The sequence below is a fragment of the Amblyomma maculatum genome, chromosome 1 (assembly GCF_055883805.1).
Source record: "Amblyomma maculatum isolate TAMU_Amacu chromosome 1, ASM5588380v1, whole genome shotgun sequence".
Classification (NCBI taxonomy): Eukaryota; Metazoa; Arthropoda; class Arachnida; order Ixodida; family Ixodidae; genus Amblyomma; species Amblyomma maculatum.
This window is the reverse complement of record NC_139344.1, coordinates 403,311,054-403,328,949: the sequence shown is the minus strand read 5'-3', so window position 1 is coordinate 403,328,949 and position 17,896 is coordinate 403,311,054. Positions and strand designations below refer to the sequence as shown.

Genomic DNA, 17,896 nt, shown 5'->3' with positions numbered 1-17,896 from the left:
GCGCTGCGGATGATTCGGGCAGTGTGAAGATCATGTCTAAAGATGCTTCGTACCGCACCACAAGAGATTTTCTTCAAGTGCCGCCTTATTTCCCAGTACTGACACCGCTACCTTGGGATACCACACGAATGCAAAACAGACATGCGATCATCTAAAGGTGAGACAGATATAATTTTTTTGAAAAAAAAAGACTAAGCACAATTCAGACGCATATATTTTATGAAATTGGCCGCATTTCTTTATTTTCCGCAATCGCCTATTCTGTCTGATTAGTCTATGTTATGTTATGTTATATTATGTTCAGAACGACGGTACGATTCTCAGTGCTGCTTTAAGCTAAAAACGCTTGCTGACACATCATCAGGAGCTTAGAGCGTAATCTGTTGTACTCGAGGTGCAAATTCAGATTCGCCCCGCCGGGGTGTTGCAGTGGTAAGACGCCCGACTACTGTGCTGGAGTACCTGGGTTCGAACCCGGCCTCGGCGGCAGCGTTTCGATGGAGGCGAAACGAAAAGGCGTCCGTGTGCTGTGAGATGTCAACGCACGTTAAAGATCCCCAGGTGGTCTAAATTACTCCATAGCTCTCCACTACGGCTCCTCTTTCCATTTTCAATCCCACCTTCCTCCCTTCCCTTATGGCGCGGTTGAGGTGGTGTCCACAGAAAACAAGTGAGACAGTTACCGCGCCTTTCCTGTCCTATAAATCAATCAATCATCATCAGGAGCTTAGAGAGTAATCGGTTGTACTCGAGTTTCACTTCGTTTTGCCTCTTTAATCTTAACATTCCACCCCAAAGTAACTACGCACCCTTACGGCGCAGTCACGTACCCTCTAAACAGTGACACCGCTGATTATCATTTAATTCTTCGAAAGTGAACATACCAGATACAGCAAAAATCGAGGAGTGACAAGGAGCGTTACATTCGCCACCGCGAACATTCTTAAATCGAAACCTTGAGCGCTGCTTTAATCCAAACCGTGTACAACCTTGCAAAACGAAGCAAAACCATTCATAAAAGACCTTTCTGTCATATAACTATGTTCCAAGCCATGCTTAAACACGCGTGATTATTTTTGCCATTATGCGAAAGGAGTAAGGAGATATGGTGGAGGCTCGCCTGCTAAATAATTTTCAGTGTTGATGTAATGTTCTCATGAAGCGTCTTCACAGCAATTGTCGAGCTTACTGCGCCTCAGGCAGAGCTCGATCGTATAAGGAATTAAGGGCACATATACGCGTATGGCGGCCAGTGACATAGGCGTATCACAAAAACCAACTGTCTGTGGCTTTTTTCAGTTCTGCACCAATATTTTTGTTCATATGGCATAGGAAGTTTGGTATTGGTAGGTAGTATCTTTCTAATGTAGGTAGGGCTGTTTTCTCACCCTAAAAGCCAACCAAGCCTCTTTATTAGGCAGCTGCAAATACTATTGACTGCACACTCACGCGTTGCAGAAGATCTGTCACTGCCATCCGAAGCCATCAGGAACTCACTGAGGGTGGGTAATCCCGAAACCGCAAGTGTGCAAGGTTTCTCTGCATTGAAAAAATGAGTAGGACGATTAATGTCAGGCATGTTTTATTTATGGGACGCGTTGAAGCCACGAAAATGTATATCTCTCATCTAAGAAAGCATATTAACATCTCTTGACACACGTTGCCCCCAACTACATGCTCTGGCTCCACGTACTACCGTATACCTTCTCAATAAAGGACACCGGGAGGAATAAAGCTGGCGTACTCTTGCAGAGCGCAGTTCGTTGAAAACTTTCCTGGCGTCATTCTCGGTCATATATCGCACAGCTCGATGTCATCAGCACGCTTGCAGCAGGGCTTGATAAGTGTCGATGTCTTTCCAGGCGTGTAGTGTGTGCCTGGCAGAAATGTACCAGGTTTCCCTCTGAACTGATTCCTAGCGCCAGCGGAAATAATCTGAGCGCCAACTGATATAATCTAAGCGCCATGTATTTTAATTCGAGTGCCAAGCATTTAATCATAGCGCCAGCATATTCAATCCAAACGCCAACTCGAATGATGTCCGCGCCAACCAATTTAATCCGAGTGTCAACGCAATTATACAAGCGCCAGCGAATTTATTCCGGGTGCCAATCTATTTAATCCACATGTGGAAAATGAATGTAGTGGAGAGCTCCAAAGCACGAAACATGAATTCTAGAAATAAACAGTAATTGAGATCACATCCAGACCAAGCGACGAGTAAGCGTCACATCTGCATGCACTATTTTGCTTTGTTCTTATATCTTGCAACAACCAAGAACAACGTGCAGCTGAAAAAAAAAATGCGGTTTGTGACAAGTTTCTTGCCCCTTTTAGCTTAGACGCATGGCAAGTGAATAAATATACCTGTCATCTTCTAATTGTTTGGTTCAGCACTGTTTATCATGGGTTGTCATATGCACTGAATCTGCATGCTGATGGCAAGTGCGGCCTTCACACAACAGCCGGCTGTTTTTAGAAATTGCAACCGGTGGAGAAATGTATTTGTTTCTAATCTAGATTTAACACCACTAGCAGAAAAGGATCAGTGTAACGCACAGTTGGTTTCGGCGTGACGCTACCACGGAACGCTACCACGGAAAGAGATAGCGCGCCCCTGTATTCAGTCTGGCCGCGACACGGTAGGGTGAATGAAACTATGTACAGCGGAGCTTACAACTGAGGCCAGGAATAGCTACTGGCTTCTAACTATGGTCAACTTAGCAGCAGTACTTAATTTGCCTGGGCGGCAATCCTAGCGGCGTAGGTCGCCAACAAACTATAAGCACGTACAAGCACGGAAGCAGCCGACTGAAATGCAATTTTATTTTCTAGGAGACATTAGTCAGGTCTAAGTGTAACTCGGAAAGTTTTACATGTAGTCTTCATGCAAAGCTGCCAGTATAAAAGAAATGTTATGGCGGTTAAAAGCAGCAGACTCTACCCTTTGTATTTGCTGCATAGAGTGTCGGGCAACGTCGAGCAACAAACTGCGTCGATGTTCCTTTTTAGTCATTCCGGGAGGAGTTACTAGCACCAGGTTTCTCCGCTCGTTGAGGAAAGCTGACTTTGCGCACATGCATTTGCGCACATTTGCGGACATGCAGGCGAGAAGGGTAAGGTTTGATCCTTTGGTGCCAGTCGTCGTCTTCACCGCAGGCTGTCCCTTCACTGCACGGCCGAAGCTCCTTGAACATCATATGTTATAGTTAGTCTCATCGATGTAAAACCTGCACAAGTGAGGTCCTTCACACTGCAACCATTAGATGTATGTTTTGCGGCTGCGTTTCACGTCGTCTCTGTTGCGGTCAATCGGCCTCTGAGTCATCAACTTCATAGCGTAACCGTGGGAATCCGGTAAGCGATCAATGCTACTTGTGCTGATGGCAATTCCCGGCAATTCTTCCACTGCTTGCTTTATTTGCTTTAGCGTGAAAGCCGGGTTGTTATCCACAATATTTTTTAGAGCCGTTACTACCTCATTTCCGAATTTCTTCGATGTTCCGCCTTTCTTCAACGCTTTAAATTGATGCCCAGCGTGTCTGCCAATTTTTTCACATCTCCTCCATACCTCGACACTTCGAGAATTCTGGCCCTGTCATGCTCGCAGACTTTGCTGTTCTTTCTTCTTGGTGCACCTGGAGGCTTGAACGTCAGTCCCCGTTTTCGGTGCCCGATTAGGATGTCAAGGCACTGCTCATGAGCTTCCATGGAAGAAATTAACGCGCTTTAAATTCATACAAAACTGATGAAAACGCGCAGACCACCTGCCTATAGTATACGAGTACGCACCACCACCGTCGGGCTCTACTCCGTCATGCAAATGCAGACGACAACGCGGCACACACAACGGAGACGCGAAGATTGCCGCCTGCTTTGAAATCTCTTGTCTTCTGCGTTTCTAGCAGTTTTTGTTTTAGGCTCTTGAGAAAACATTTCTATTTCTTACAAAAGAAAGTACACCTATTTCTAATAGTGAATTCACGTGTCTGTGCTTTCATCCATTCTCCTAACATAGCGCAAAAACAGACGACAATTCGGCACCGAGTTAACGGAGGCGGAAAACTTGCCGTCTGCTTTGGGCATTGGCTGTGTAATGTTTGGCTTATGAAATTACATGTAGCTAAATTAATTGCGTTGGCACTCGGATTAAATTGGTTGGCGCTGACATTATTCGAGTTAGCACTTGGATTAAATATGTTGGCGCTATGATTAAATGCCTGGCATTCGATTTAAATTACATGGTGCTTAGATTATATTAGTCAGCGCTCAGATTATTTCCGCTGGCGCTAGGATTAAATTCAGAGGGAAAACCTGTAGACGTTTCTGTGCATGCTCATACTCGTATTTTCTCGAGAAGAAAAACAACGTTCGGAGAATGGATAAGAAAGAAAAGGTGGCATGGTGCGCATAGTGCATATGTCACTCAAGGAACAGGGCCGAATGCATGCGGTACACAATCGGCAATTATAGCGCATATATTTCAAAAATATTCGGTATTGTGCTGTAATTATTGATGAACTCACAAGTGTCTTCTTTCCACACACTGCCGGAAAAAAATGCATCAGCCTTGTTCGGCGTTTTACGACGGTTTAATACCTCAAAGCAATGTGGGCTAGAAGTCCCACCGTAATGCGTAGCTCCGGATATTGCGTCATATCTGCACGTGGTGTTCAATAAAATCGCTGTGAATCACGTTAAATACGCATGATCAACAAACCACTGAGTCTAGGTCTTGATCGCCTGCAAAAAAAAGTGTGAGCTACATCGCGTGAGGCGAAATGTCAAGTACATTTCAGCAGAGCTCCTCCGAACTACAGCCAAGCCCTGAACGAGAAGTGTATCGGGGATGCTTCAGAAGGGTGTAGGTGACGAGGCACTGGTAACATCTCTGTTTTTATAGCAAGTTTATAACCCTACAATGGAAGGTAAGTCCATACTTATTTAATAGAAGACACTGATACCTTATTGGTGACATAAACGGTATGCCCTTACAACTGCACCACTACCATCTGACCCGTCAATGAGATGCGCCTTCACTTCGGAACATCGCTACCTCATACGCAACCACTTAACGCAGCGCTCAGGAGTAAAAAAACAGACGCGGCGTCAGCACTCACCGTCCACACAGCAAACAGCGGCGGCAGGCGCATGGTGCCGCGGCAACTTGTTGTGCTCTCTGCGGGTTGGCAACCTGCATCAACAGATGTGGCCCTCAGCTCAGTCGAAAGAATTCCTAACGTCGGATACTACATAGACGTCAGAATCACAGGCAGCAGCACAGAAAACTGTTACAACAATACCACTAACGTCCTGAAGCAATTAAGCGATCACAACATCAAGCTAAAAGAAGCAAAGTGAAAGTTTTTTTTGCGATTCAGTTGTCTACCCAGGGCACACAGTTTCAAAGGAGGAAATTTATCCCACTGCTGAGAAGATAAAAACATCGAGGGATGCCCCAGAACCTAGTAACATCACAAAATTGGCCTTTGGAGCTGTCATTTTCCATAAAATGCCACACGGAACTAAGCGGCCTATCGCATCCGCTTCGTGCACTTTTAGCAAGTAGCGAACAAAACTGTGCTCAAGGTAAAAAAGAAGAGCTCGCGCTCATATATGGGTTGCGGCGGCTCCATCCTTACTTGTATGGCTCAAGTTCGCTCTTTGCACAGACCATCAGCCGCTTATCGTACTTCTTGGGCGTGACAAGCCGCTGCCATTTTTAGCAGCTGCACGGATGTAGAGGTGGGCTTTGTCCTTAACAGCGTATCAATATGATTTCAAGTTTCAGAACGGCAAGAAAATGGAAGTTACTCACGCACTATCACGACTACCGCTGTCGACCGCTTCAAGCAATGATGAGCCGGAGAGTTTGGCTGTTTTTGATGCAACCCCGCTAACAGCTAAAGAAGTCGCTCGGTAAACGAAGCGAGACTACCTACTAACGCACATTTTATGCTACGTTTTTTCGCGATAGCCAGAGCATTGCTCTGAAGAACTGCGACCGTTTTCCTTCCTCAAAGATGAACTGTCTGCAGAACAGGGATGCTTGGCTTGGAGAAATCTGGTGATCGTGCCACAAACTGCATGCGCTCTCGTTGCTAGATGACGGTCACCCAGGAATGACTCGCATGAAGAGGCTGGCGAGGGCATCCGTCTGGTGGCCTTCCCTCGACAAAAACATAAGAGAAACTTCGAAATGATCAAGTTTGTCAAGGTACCCGGCCTCTGCAACCCTGGAGGTATCCAACAGAAGTTTGGGATAGGATTCACGCTTACTATGCTGTAAAAGACGGCGTAAATCTACAAGCCTTCGTAGACGCGTACTCTACGTGGATTGAAGTGTTCGCCATGAGATCCACGACATGGCCGACACTGGATAAGCTGGACACATTGTTCGCGGCCCACGGCTTCCCCGAAGAAATTGTTACCGACAATGGCCTACAATTCACTGCCGCTTTTAATGGTGCCGCAGAGCGACTGGTGAGAAATAAAGAAGCTTTCCTAAAATAGGTTCTGAGCGATGCAAATGCTGGCGTGAAGAGTACAGTACAAGAACGTTAGAATAAGGTCCTGCTTTTCTATAGACATATTCCGCACTCAATAACTTCGCGCACACCAGCTAAGTTTTCCTGAAGCGTTTGCCCAGAATTACATTGTCCCTTCTAAATCCAAGTTGTGCGGGAGGCATAGATGAACGTCTAAGAAGAGACACTGAACAACGCAACGACCGAAGAGGCCCCGAAGATTCCTTCTCCGTAGTTGATGAAGCACACGTGAATACCACACGAGGTGAGCCTGTGTCATGTCACGAAGGTACGGTCGAACAAGTTGTTAGTCCAGTCACATGTTAAGAGTTCAAGGTCGACTGCAGTTCATTTACGTTGACCACCTACGGTCAAGACAAACTACAACGTGGAATGAAGCCACCAATAATGCGACACAGTTAACATCTTAATGGAATGAAGGTATCGGTCTGGGAGGCTCAGAAGTTCAAATAGGTCTTCGTCAAGAATTCTCTCCTCAAGAGGAGAAAACTCAACCTTCTCCAATGGATCAAACTCGGGGAACCGCACCAGAGCCAAGCCGGTCTGACGATAAGCCGTAACCGAGACTGCCACCCGACCCATAAACGGTTTCAGGAGGAGGCAATCCGGAGCTCATGACGCAATCAGGTCCAACCTCGAAGCAGAGAAGCCCAATTCTACACGGAACCAGTCACCAGCGCCATTACTCGCGTGTGCGAAAATCCACCGACCGATACACTACAAGATTACAGGAAGAAGCAGAGTAGCAATTAAATTGCATTTGTTTTCACTAAGAAGAGAAGAATGTGATATCTGATGTCAGCTTAAGCGCATGCGCAAGACAAGGGCTATATAAGCCGAGACGTCCGTTCCTGCCACTTCCGTTCCTGGTTGCCTGCGTTTGTGTCTTTCTTCGGCCACGACAGAACAGAATTGTCCCATAATGGGCAGTAAGGCGCCCCCTATTTAGCAGAGGACACTGCTCCCTTATTGGTTCCCGTCTGCCCTGTCACAGATGCATATTCACTTCGGAGCATCGCTACCTCATACACACCGACTTACCGCAGGGCTCAGCGGTAAAGAACAAAACACTAAGTCAGCACTCACCGGCCACACAGCAAACAGCGGCGGTAGGCAGATGATGCCCTGGCACCTTGCTTTGTCTCCGAGTTGGCAACCTGCATCAACCGACGTGGTCCTCAGCTCAGTCGATGTGGCACAAGCCAGGGCGAAAATGCTTGATTTCTGAAGCTTTTGGTGTCCACAGATATGAAAAGGTTGCGTGACAGATTTCTTTTAATTTACATATAACGTTTCACTGCGACCAAACTTATAATCACAAAACACCGTCCTTGAATATTCTGGTTATCGCCGCTCCAGAACTACAAACAACTACAAAAGCGAGTATTTCCGAGCCGTTTCTGGAATTTTTGGTGGGGTTGCTCTGTACTCGGATGTTAACCCTGCGCGTTAGTGTAGGCGCCGTCTCATATATGTGCAAGGCCAGCATGTAGTGTTCAAAGCTGCGAACTCAAAAATGCCCACCAGCGCTACCTTCACCCACAGCGGTGTAAACGACACGGTATACACTAATGGGATTGTTGTGTGGAACGCGATCGGGTGGGAGAAAGGGAAGAGTGTGAGAACCTTCTATGACAATTAACGCTTCTAGGTAGATTGCCAGAATCAAAATCCTAATAAGACTTTAAGAAGGAATATGCGTAGAAATGGGTGCGCTCGTTAATGTATAGAAAAATATTAATATATCGAGAGTACTTCAGGCAACGCTTTCAAAAATATCTGAAAATAATCTAAATCATCAAGGTATGCGCAAGAACAAACTCTTAACAGTGGCTGTCAAAATGTGTTGTAAAAGTTTACTAATTGCCAAGCTAATAAAAAGAACTATATTTATCTTTTTATTAACTCAATTTTGTGTTCAGCCTCAGTCGGTAGTTTCAAGCTGGGGACAAGACGATGTCATATTAGTCATCAAAATGAAGAACCCATTTTCTAGAGCGCTTGTCGCGCGAGAAAATGCGACCATGTCTTCCGTAAGAAACGACAGCGGAGTTAAAAATAACGTAAGATCGGTGAAGGAAGTCGTGCGCAGTGGCTGCGATAAACATTTCGAACTGCAGCTATTATAAGCCCCAGTCGTTTGAATTCTTTCTCATCGCAGTTTGGTGCAAGAGGAATTGCCCCAATTGACAACAAACAGCGTTGTTCCATACCTTTGACATACACGGAACGAGATAAAGAGCACGACCAATTGTAACAGAGCTGCTAGTACGAAACGTGTGCCGCTGCCACAGCACGTCATCACCAGACATAGTCTATATATAAAGCGTTTTCATACAGACGTTGCGCTGATATCAGTAGGAAGCATACCAAATGCAGCAGCTTAACGGCGATGTTGTGTGGCTAAGAGCCATAGTTTTGAAAAATCTCAGAAGTACCCAAACAGTATATTAACATTTGTGCTGTTATATCGGCAACCCTTGCCCCAGGCAGGCAAACGAAGGCGAGGGCTCGAAGTAAAAGGAGTCAACGATTGACATGTGCCCTGGACAAAACGCTGTAGCATGGAATGAAGAAAGCAAAGGACACAAAACAATGCCCAAGCTCATCCCTTCTATAGGTGCAAAACAACAGACAAAAGTATTAGTTCGCATTTAACACTGCACAAATAAAACAAACAAATAAAGGGACACGAGCTCCGCGGTTAAGCATATGACACGATTGAAAACGGTCACTGACGATGTTTTGTTACTTTTTATTTTTAATTTGAGTTTTTGTTTTCATTTATAGTCTGCCGAGACCTGAAATCCTCGTAAGGATCGAACGGCACTTTATAAAATGTGGTGCGTTGCAGTACGCATTGGGCGGAACGCGTTGTTTCTCCAATTTCTTAAATAGTACAATCATTCATTGGCTCTTGATTCTGAGCATTTGCCACATTTTAAACCCCTTTTTTCAATTTTTACTCTATTTTAGTTCTATTATTCATTAATTAATTAACACTTCGCGTGTTTCAGACAACTTTTATCAATTTCTCACTTCTTTTTCAATTCTTTTGCCAATTGCCCTTTATCGACTATTTCAACTCAAGTAATTCATCAATTATGCATTGTAAAGCTTTGAAATTGCATTAGCTAGCATCAATCCCTAGAACACCGAATTACCATGACACGATTCTTTTTACGTAGCCCCTTATTTCCGACACGCTGTGCAGCAAAGCTACAATTACTGTACTACTACGACGCGAACGGCTTTTCGGCCGCTGTATAAGCAACTTGTTGCTATTTGTTGCATTGTATAAGCCATAAGTTGTATAAGCTATCGTCCAATACAGGGAAAATGCATTGGTGTTGTTGGTATCAGTTACTCCCCGCGGTAACATACAGCGAAGCGTAGAGTACTGACATCCAAACACAAGCGCACTAAGAGGTTCGCATGTGCATTTCATTCCCGCGGGTATTCCTGTCGATACGTCCGCCATGCACACGGGCATTCTCATCCGCGCCATGTCTGTAGCTCCAGTGGTTACACCAGGAAATCACACCAAAGTGGTGCATTGCGTGCAGGATATCGAAGTAGTTATCACCTTCTGGGCACCGGCCAATCATAGATCACACCAGATCTCCCCGGATCACCCGCCGACGTCACGCTGCGGAACTCAATCGAGGGCACCTTTGGCTTCCCAAGAGGACACCCAGACTGGGCTATAGAAGGAGAGAAATGAGAGGGCTGTTGCGGAACAACATATAGATATGCGAGAGGGGCCATATAACTCAAAGGTGTAATGTACCAAAAAAGGAGGGAAACACGCAATTTATAATCACTTGATATAAAATGAAAAAGGTCAAAAACGATTAGGTGCAGAAAAATATCAGAAAACCAATGAAACCCATGGGTGACCTATTTCATACGGACGAGATACCGAGAATACGCCCTTTCTAATCCGCTTATATCCCATACCTTCGTTAAATCTTTTTCAAATGTCAGACTTCTGTTACATCAGTCTTCCCTTATGTGTCGGCCTATGGTTTCTCACTGGTCTGACTTTGTAGCCAAACCTTCCCTTAATAAAATTTTGAATGTCGTGTCGAGACGGGCAAGGCACTTCATTCCGTACAGGTGGAACGTACATAAAATCATGGCGGACGCTATGGAGAAGACAGTTGCAAGTGAAACCATTTATTAGTTTTCGGTTTGGCGGAATTATGAGATAAAATCAAAGCTTGAAACTTTATGGCTAACCTCGACGTCATAATTCCCCAAAGCCACCTGACCGAGCCCTTCCCTTAAACCGCTGCATTACGTAGGGCCGTATTGCAAAATAGCGTCATTATTCAGTGTGACTATTGCCCCGACTTCGAATCATTTGACAGGCGGAAACGCCGGATCCTGATGTCCGTACCTCTTCCGGTGCTGACGTTTCCACCAATCAGACGACTCGAGGCCGTAGAGATGGCGACAATTTCAATAACGGCACAAACGTTGAATACTGCCTCTACTATACTACAAACCGGCCTTACATATTCCACCTAGGGACTGGTGCGTGTGTCGCCACTTAAAGTCATCTTTGGGGGCGGAATTGGTGTCCACCAGTTTGAGGTTCGCGGCTCTGAATGTGTGAGATGGATCGGCCCCATATGGCGACCTGAATTATTTTGCGAAATATATCCCAAGATGTGTGAGGGATTCGCACACAGAACCTTTGTTCCTCAAAACTATGTATACTCGCTACAAGCCGTCATTAGACATATTGGTCACAAGTCATTTAGTCTTCACAAGTCATTCAATACAGAGTCTCAAGAGATATCTCTTAAAACATTAACGGCAAAAGCTTACTGTTCTTTATCTTATCATTCCCGTTTCTATTATCTCCTCTCTACCTATTTTTCTTTCCTTCTCTCTTGTGGCCTGTCATTTTAGTCTTTACTGGTGATTTCTATGCACATTTAGTCATTTCTAATCAATTTTAGTCGTTGGAAGCCGTTGTGAGACATACTGGTCATTTGTAGTCGTTTAGACATTTCAAGTCATTAGCTGTCATTTTAGTCATTGCAGCTCATTATGCATTCGCCGTCGTTTATAATCAATTGTACTCGCTACAAGCTGTCATTAGACATATTGGTCACAACACATCATTACCTTAGTCTTTACAAGTCATTCATTACTAGTTATTATGAAGCATGTTTAGTTATTTCTAATAAGTTGTCGCTAGAAGTGTTCGTTAGAACATTTGTGATATGTAGTGCTGCTTGTAGTCGTACGGACAGAACTCCCCCCATAACAAGCGTCGAACGTCAGACATAGTGCTTGCTTTGTGGCCTACCAACAGGTACCACCGGGCGGCTTCATCGACGAGTGCGACTGGCAAAGCTCGTCTCAGAATATCGCTCCTGCTCAGGTCACTCGCAGGCTCATACTTTGGGAGCATAATTCGATTTTGGACATCTCGAACCATTATACAAATTCAACAATTCAACGCAGTTTAGAGCGAGGTCAGATCCCGGTTTTACGAATAAATCCCAGATATAAGATAATGAATAAAAATGCCTGTGGGTGTTCAATGCTGGGAGAAGTGCAGCGCCGCCATGTTTCACTATTGTCAATAGCAAGAAACTCAATGCTTGCATTTTTTGTTGCTTACAACCATATCAACATGTCAGTTTGCGGGCATGCTTACGCAGCCGGAGTCCACTAGCCCGAAAACCGCTGTGCACGTCATACGCGTTCAACACGTCTCGACTTCGCTGTTGGTTGTGCACCAAGCCACGGAGCGGATGACGGCGGTTATCGCCATCTCAACTCGTCACTTCGCCCACTCTTTCGCGTACTCTATCGCGTGGATAGCGTACACGGAGCACATACTTCACAGGGCACACTCATCATCAGCCTCATTATACCCACTGAAGAACTGTGGCCTCTCCTATACTCCGCCAGTTAAAGCAGTTCTTCGTTAGCTACAGCTACTGACCCCTGCAAACGTCTTAACCTCATCCGCCCACCTAATTTTATGCCGTTTTCTTGCTAGGCTTTCCTTGCCTTGGAATTCAGTTTCTTGCAATTAAGAACTATCGCCTTCTATCCGCAATGCATGGTGTATGACCATGTTTTCTTGATTTCCACGACAGTCTCGTTAACCGGAGTTACTTCCATGAACCACTCTGTACGCCTCCTATCCTTAACGTTACACTTATTTTCCGTTATATAGGAAACTTGCATGAAGCGATGCATGCCGGGTAATCCGCCATAATGATGTCCCTGCCAGCAGACGGCGGGCAGTGCAGCCAGGCTGAATTGAGCAAGTGTCTTGTCTTTTTCGATGGTCCACCGAGCAAATAAGCGGCTTTTCGTGTGCGGCCTTTACGTGCGTGCAATTATCCGCAGATTCCTGAGGAACGTACGCGTCGACGCACTGCCCGGAAAATCGGGCGCGCTATGAAGAAATGAAAAGCAGTGCGACGCAGACCTGCTCAAGCTACGCGACAACGAGACTGCAATATGCGTATAGACCTGGCCACCCGTCGACAACGCCGATGATTTCTAGTTCTAGCATGTCGTTTGACACATGCCCGCATTGGCGTCGATATCGCGTGTGTTGGCCAGTGCGAGCCATTCGCTTCGGCGTCGCTCTTTGCGTCTTTCCGCTGGTTTTAATCCTTATCATTATGTACCAACTGGCCCAGCTCTCCACTCTACTGAATCACTTGCCTTCTTGCTCTCGTGCAGGCGTATTTTTGGAATCATGAAGAGCCCGCAGTCGGCCTGTCCGATCGCGCCAGCATCGTCTGCGCGCATTACGCGACCATGTAGACGAGGCTGCGTGCAGGGCCGTGCTTCATCGTCTGCTGTCAACGAAAACATCATAGCCGATTACCCAGCATGCATCGCTTCATGCAAACTCTCTATAGCTGTCTCATACTACATAGTAGTTGAAGTTCTTGCCAAGAGAGAAGACCAATCAATATTCCGCCAGTAATGAATGGACGATGATTAATCTTTAGAAGCTTTGAAATGTGGAAAGGCAGTTCCGAATGATTAGATAACTACAATTTTTTTGAAGGACGGCTGGGATATCATACCAATAAAAAACGACCACCCTGTATACGCAATGTCTGATCACATCAAAGTTACCGGTATCTTGGAATAACGCTTACATTAGAGTAGTCGATAAGAAAGCTGACGCTACGGATGTGAACTATTATTGACCTATCACCTTACTACCGCTTACGTGCAATGTGGTAAGGTAATCGCTAATAGAATAAGAGCAACTTTAGACTTCGAGCAACCAAATTATGAAGGAACTTTTCAGGAAGGGCACTCTACCATCTGTCATATACATGCTATCAGCCAGATGATAGAATAATTCTAGATATATAAACGGCCCTTATGCATTGCATTCATTGATTACAAGAACTACATTTGACTCAGTCGAACCCGCTGCAGCCATAGAGGCGTTGAGAAATAATTCTGCATATGAGCCATATGTAAAGTACTAGAAGATATCTCTAGCGGCTGTGCAGCAACAGTAGTTCTCCATAATGTAAAAAAAAAAAAAACAGGGGTACACTTAATCTACGCCAGGGCATGACGCGTTAGCTATGTGTTTGGCAGACATTCCAGAGAGATTACCGAAGCATCATTTATCGAAAACTCCAGGCACTGAAGCTGTGTCCTTAATCCATCATTGTTAGCGCAAAAAAAGAAGCATATTCTTAGATATAGGGCATTATCCTTATCGGTGAAACGTGCTCACAACAATACCCCCAGAAAAAGATTTCCCACCCTGGGAAGGGCGGTCACCCAATACACAACTCACTGAAGTGGCTGTTGTCGGGCGGAGGGAACCAGAAACTCAGTCACAGGAAATCTGCACACGGAAGCAGTGGTTTCTCTTCTCCTCTGGGCCGGCTGCAACCTGTGGCCAGTGAATGCATCTTGACAAAAATTGACAAGTAAAATTTTATGTCGGAGCTCTGGTATGCTACACGCAATAAAGTTCCAATATGGCAGCGTTGTTTGACAGTCTTGCTTGAAGAAGCTCTTCCATCCATTTATTTTCCACCGCATATATGCACCATAATGTTGAGACAACTAATGCACAAGCTACCATGTCCGATTTCCGCACGGCCTGCCGTAACTATCTTTACGGACGCATCGGTGCCGCCAGCCGCATAATTCTCGTCGCTAACCCTCCGAAAAGGATCAAGGTGATTTGGATTCCGAGACACCCCGTCTACCCAAGAAGCAGGAAGTTACCGCCGCCTGAAAACTAATAACTTCGTTACACCATTTCTCCTAATCCTCTGGTACCTCTCCCTTTATTCCCCTGACTGCTCACATTGCGGTGAGCGGGCGACGCTCTACCACATGGTTTGGGCGGGCCAAGTTACCCCTTCTCTAAGCCCCCTCCCCGCCCCCCTCTCCCCCACCCACTGTCTAAATAAAGATGTTTTGTACTCCTCCTCCCCCTGAAATCATTTCTCCTTAGAAGCTCGGTCGTAAGACCTATACAGCAGCGGATAGTGTTTCCAAACCCTCAAGTGTACAGCAGATGACATCTGGAAATCTTTAATCCTATAACTGTACTCAATGCAATAGCATATCAGATGCAGCCCGCACTGACAAGACCTGGTCATCCTAAAACAATCCGAATAGAACTTACTGCAGATAACAATGCTTCAGATAACAAAACCCTTCCGCGCATGCGTCGATGGTCCATCTTTCCTTCTTTCCCTCCTTGCTTTTTTTCCTCTATATATTTCCGAGCTGAGAATAAAGCGCCGTCTTTTTGCTCTGCTAATCGGCGCGATTTTCATCGCGTACCTGCCGGGTAGAACGTAACAGTGTGGACGGGGATTCCGCTGCCGCAAGGAAGCCAGCATATACGCCCAAGCACGACAGCCAAGCAAATGGAGCCCACCGTCAAGAACCAGAATATTTGAAGACGAAAAAAGTGGCAGGCGCGCCTTGTCAAGGTTCAAGCTTATTTTGAAGCGAATGATCTGATAGCAGATGCTAAGAAAGGAGCCCTGTGGACAGTGCGCTTGAGATAAGGACAATAGAAATTTTGGACGGGAAAGTAGCACCGAAAAAGCCTAACGACCTTACCTGCAAAAAAGTTGCGGAGACGTTAAGCAGCTACTACGACCCGGTACCGAATCAAATCTCTGAATGTTTCATGTTCTTCCATCGCTGCCAGCAAGAAGGAAATCTGTACATGCATTCATGGTGGCAAAACGGCTGATGGTACACAATTGCAATTTTGAAACTATGCTAGACGGAATGGTAAGGGACCGTATCTTGTGTGGCGGCAGATCTAATAATCTGCAGAAGCAGCTGCTAGCGAAGAAAAATCTGAATCTTGAAGAAGCCGAGGCTCTTGCCCTTGAAGCAGAGAGCGCTGAACGCGATTCGCAAGGGATTGGTACTGACAAAGAACAAGCGAGATTGTCATAAGACAAGGGCCTGTCGACTAATCAAGCGCAAACGTTTAAAGTGTGCACGGCCATGGCATTTAGCGAGAATGTGTGCGGCAAATGAAACAAGCAGAATGCTAGCACTAACCGCACAGACGACAGAAACCGAAGAGAGTGATAGTAGTGCGTCACAAATCTGGTCCTTGACCACCACGCACTCTCTCACACACCCCAACAGAAAATCGGTTGCATGGAATGGCATCGAAATAATGATGAACATTGATACCTGCTGCCCTGCTTGCGTCATTCCCAAAAGGATTTACAAATTTCACTCCAGTCGATGGCCGCAGCTGCAAAAGTCGGAAGTAAAGCTTTCATGCTACTTCTGAAAGTTGCCAATTCTCGGTACACTGACAATGCCAGTTTCTTATGAAGGTACAAAAGTGCAATGCAGTCTGACGGATTTAGACTGCAATGGCCCCAGTCTATGCTGTCAGGACCTGCTGAAAAAAGTAAGACGAACGCATGCAGATGTTGAGCATGTATTCGAAGCTTTCCGTGTCAAAACAAGCCTGGAAGGATGTGTCGATGCTGCTCCAGCAAAACTACGACCTGTTCACTGAAGGCGATGGTCTCATGAATGGTCCGCCAGCTGGTAAATAAAAGCCATAAATAGACATCAATAGAGGTAATGACTAATGCTAATGAATAAATGATGACCTAACTGACTGGAAATGAATAAAAGTGTTTAGCGATGCCTGGTAATCACGACTCATCATTACTGCTAATGTCTACGAAACAAACAGTATGTCAAACGACCACATGTAATGATAGCAACTGATAGAAAATGAGTTCAAATGCTCAGCTATGACTACAGTGACTAGGCCTGACTCATCATGACTACGAAACAATTGTGAAACGCCGACTTATAATGACCGCAACTGAATGAAAATGAGTAAACATGCTTCGCTGCGAGTGGTAATGACTGCAGCGAATAAGCTTGACTCATAGTGACTACGAAATGAACATAGGTCCAACGGTGACTGGAATGACCTAAACTGAGTTTAAACAAGTAAAAATGCTTAACGATCAGAGATAAGGACGCGAAACATTCACATCTTTGTTTTTCGACAGCCACCGACTGTGATTCCAGCGCACGAATTGATTCTGTATTCTTTGTTCATGCTCACTGTTGCGATACGCAGCCTTACCAATTTCTTTGTCGCGCAAGGTGCACCGAGATGGTGGCTGGCTAATGCCTATATTCTACCTGGTGGATAATAAGGTTTTAGCACTGGAGCAAAGACGTGGCTATTCTTGTGTGCAGACGGTACTAGTTAATTGACTGCCTGCAATGAGGTATTTTTATTCGTCATTCCTCGAGCAGAGTGCATTCAACGTTTTCCATCCGTTCTTTCTTTGTTGGGCATCAATTTCTTACACTAAATTCCTGGGGACAGAAACCTTAGCATTTTGCACAATTACATTAATGCAGCTGTACAGTCATGACAGTACAGTACACTGCTAGAATAAAACGATAGAAATAGATAGTGGCATCCTCGAAGAAATCCTGTTATCACGCCCTCGACGTCATGCAGTACCCACGCACAAACGTCAACACATTCTGCGAAAAAGAGTTTCTAAATAATTCCTGCCTTTACCGTAGTCCAGACTAGGTGTAAACGTGCAGTTGTGGCGGACATTGGCTGTAGGTTGTATAAAACCACGATCTCAAATGGGTCTAGTTCACAGCACACCACGAGCCAACAAGGAAGAGCGCAGAGTCATACTCTTTGGATTTCCATCTCAAATTATGGTTTAAGGGAATAAACAATGCCATCAAAAACGAAAAACGTACGGGTTGTTATTAGTTCCCCGCCGTGTAAACAGCAAAGGCGAAGTGTGTTAAGCATTTCATGAGGGCATATCGCTGCG

General features: G+C 45.4%; 1 long non-coding RNA gene across 1 annotated transcript; it reads right to left on the bottom strand.

The window, feature by feature from the left end:
- Window positions 1–1,451: 1,451 nt before the first annotated feature.
- Window positions 1,452–10,185, bottom strand: LOC146208718 (uncharacterized). The gene is made up of 4 exons (XR_014703400.1): window positions 10,135–10,185; window positions 7,635–7,705; window positions 5,121–5,194; window positions 1,452–1,539 (listed from the first exon to the last, which is right to left on the bottom strand). It is a non-coding gene; the product is annotated as an uncharacterized LOC146208718 (long non-coding RNA).
- Window positions 10,186–17,896: the final 7,711 nt, after the last annotated feature.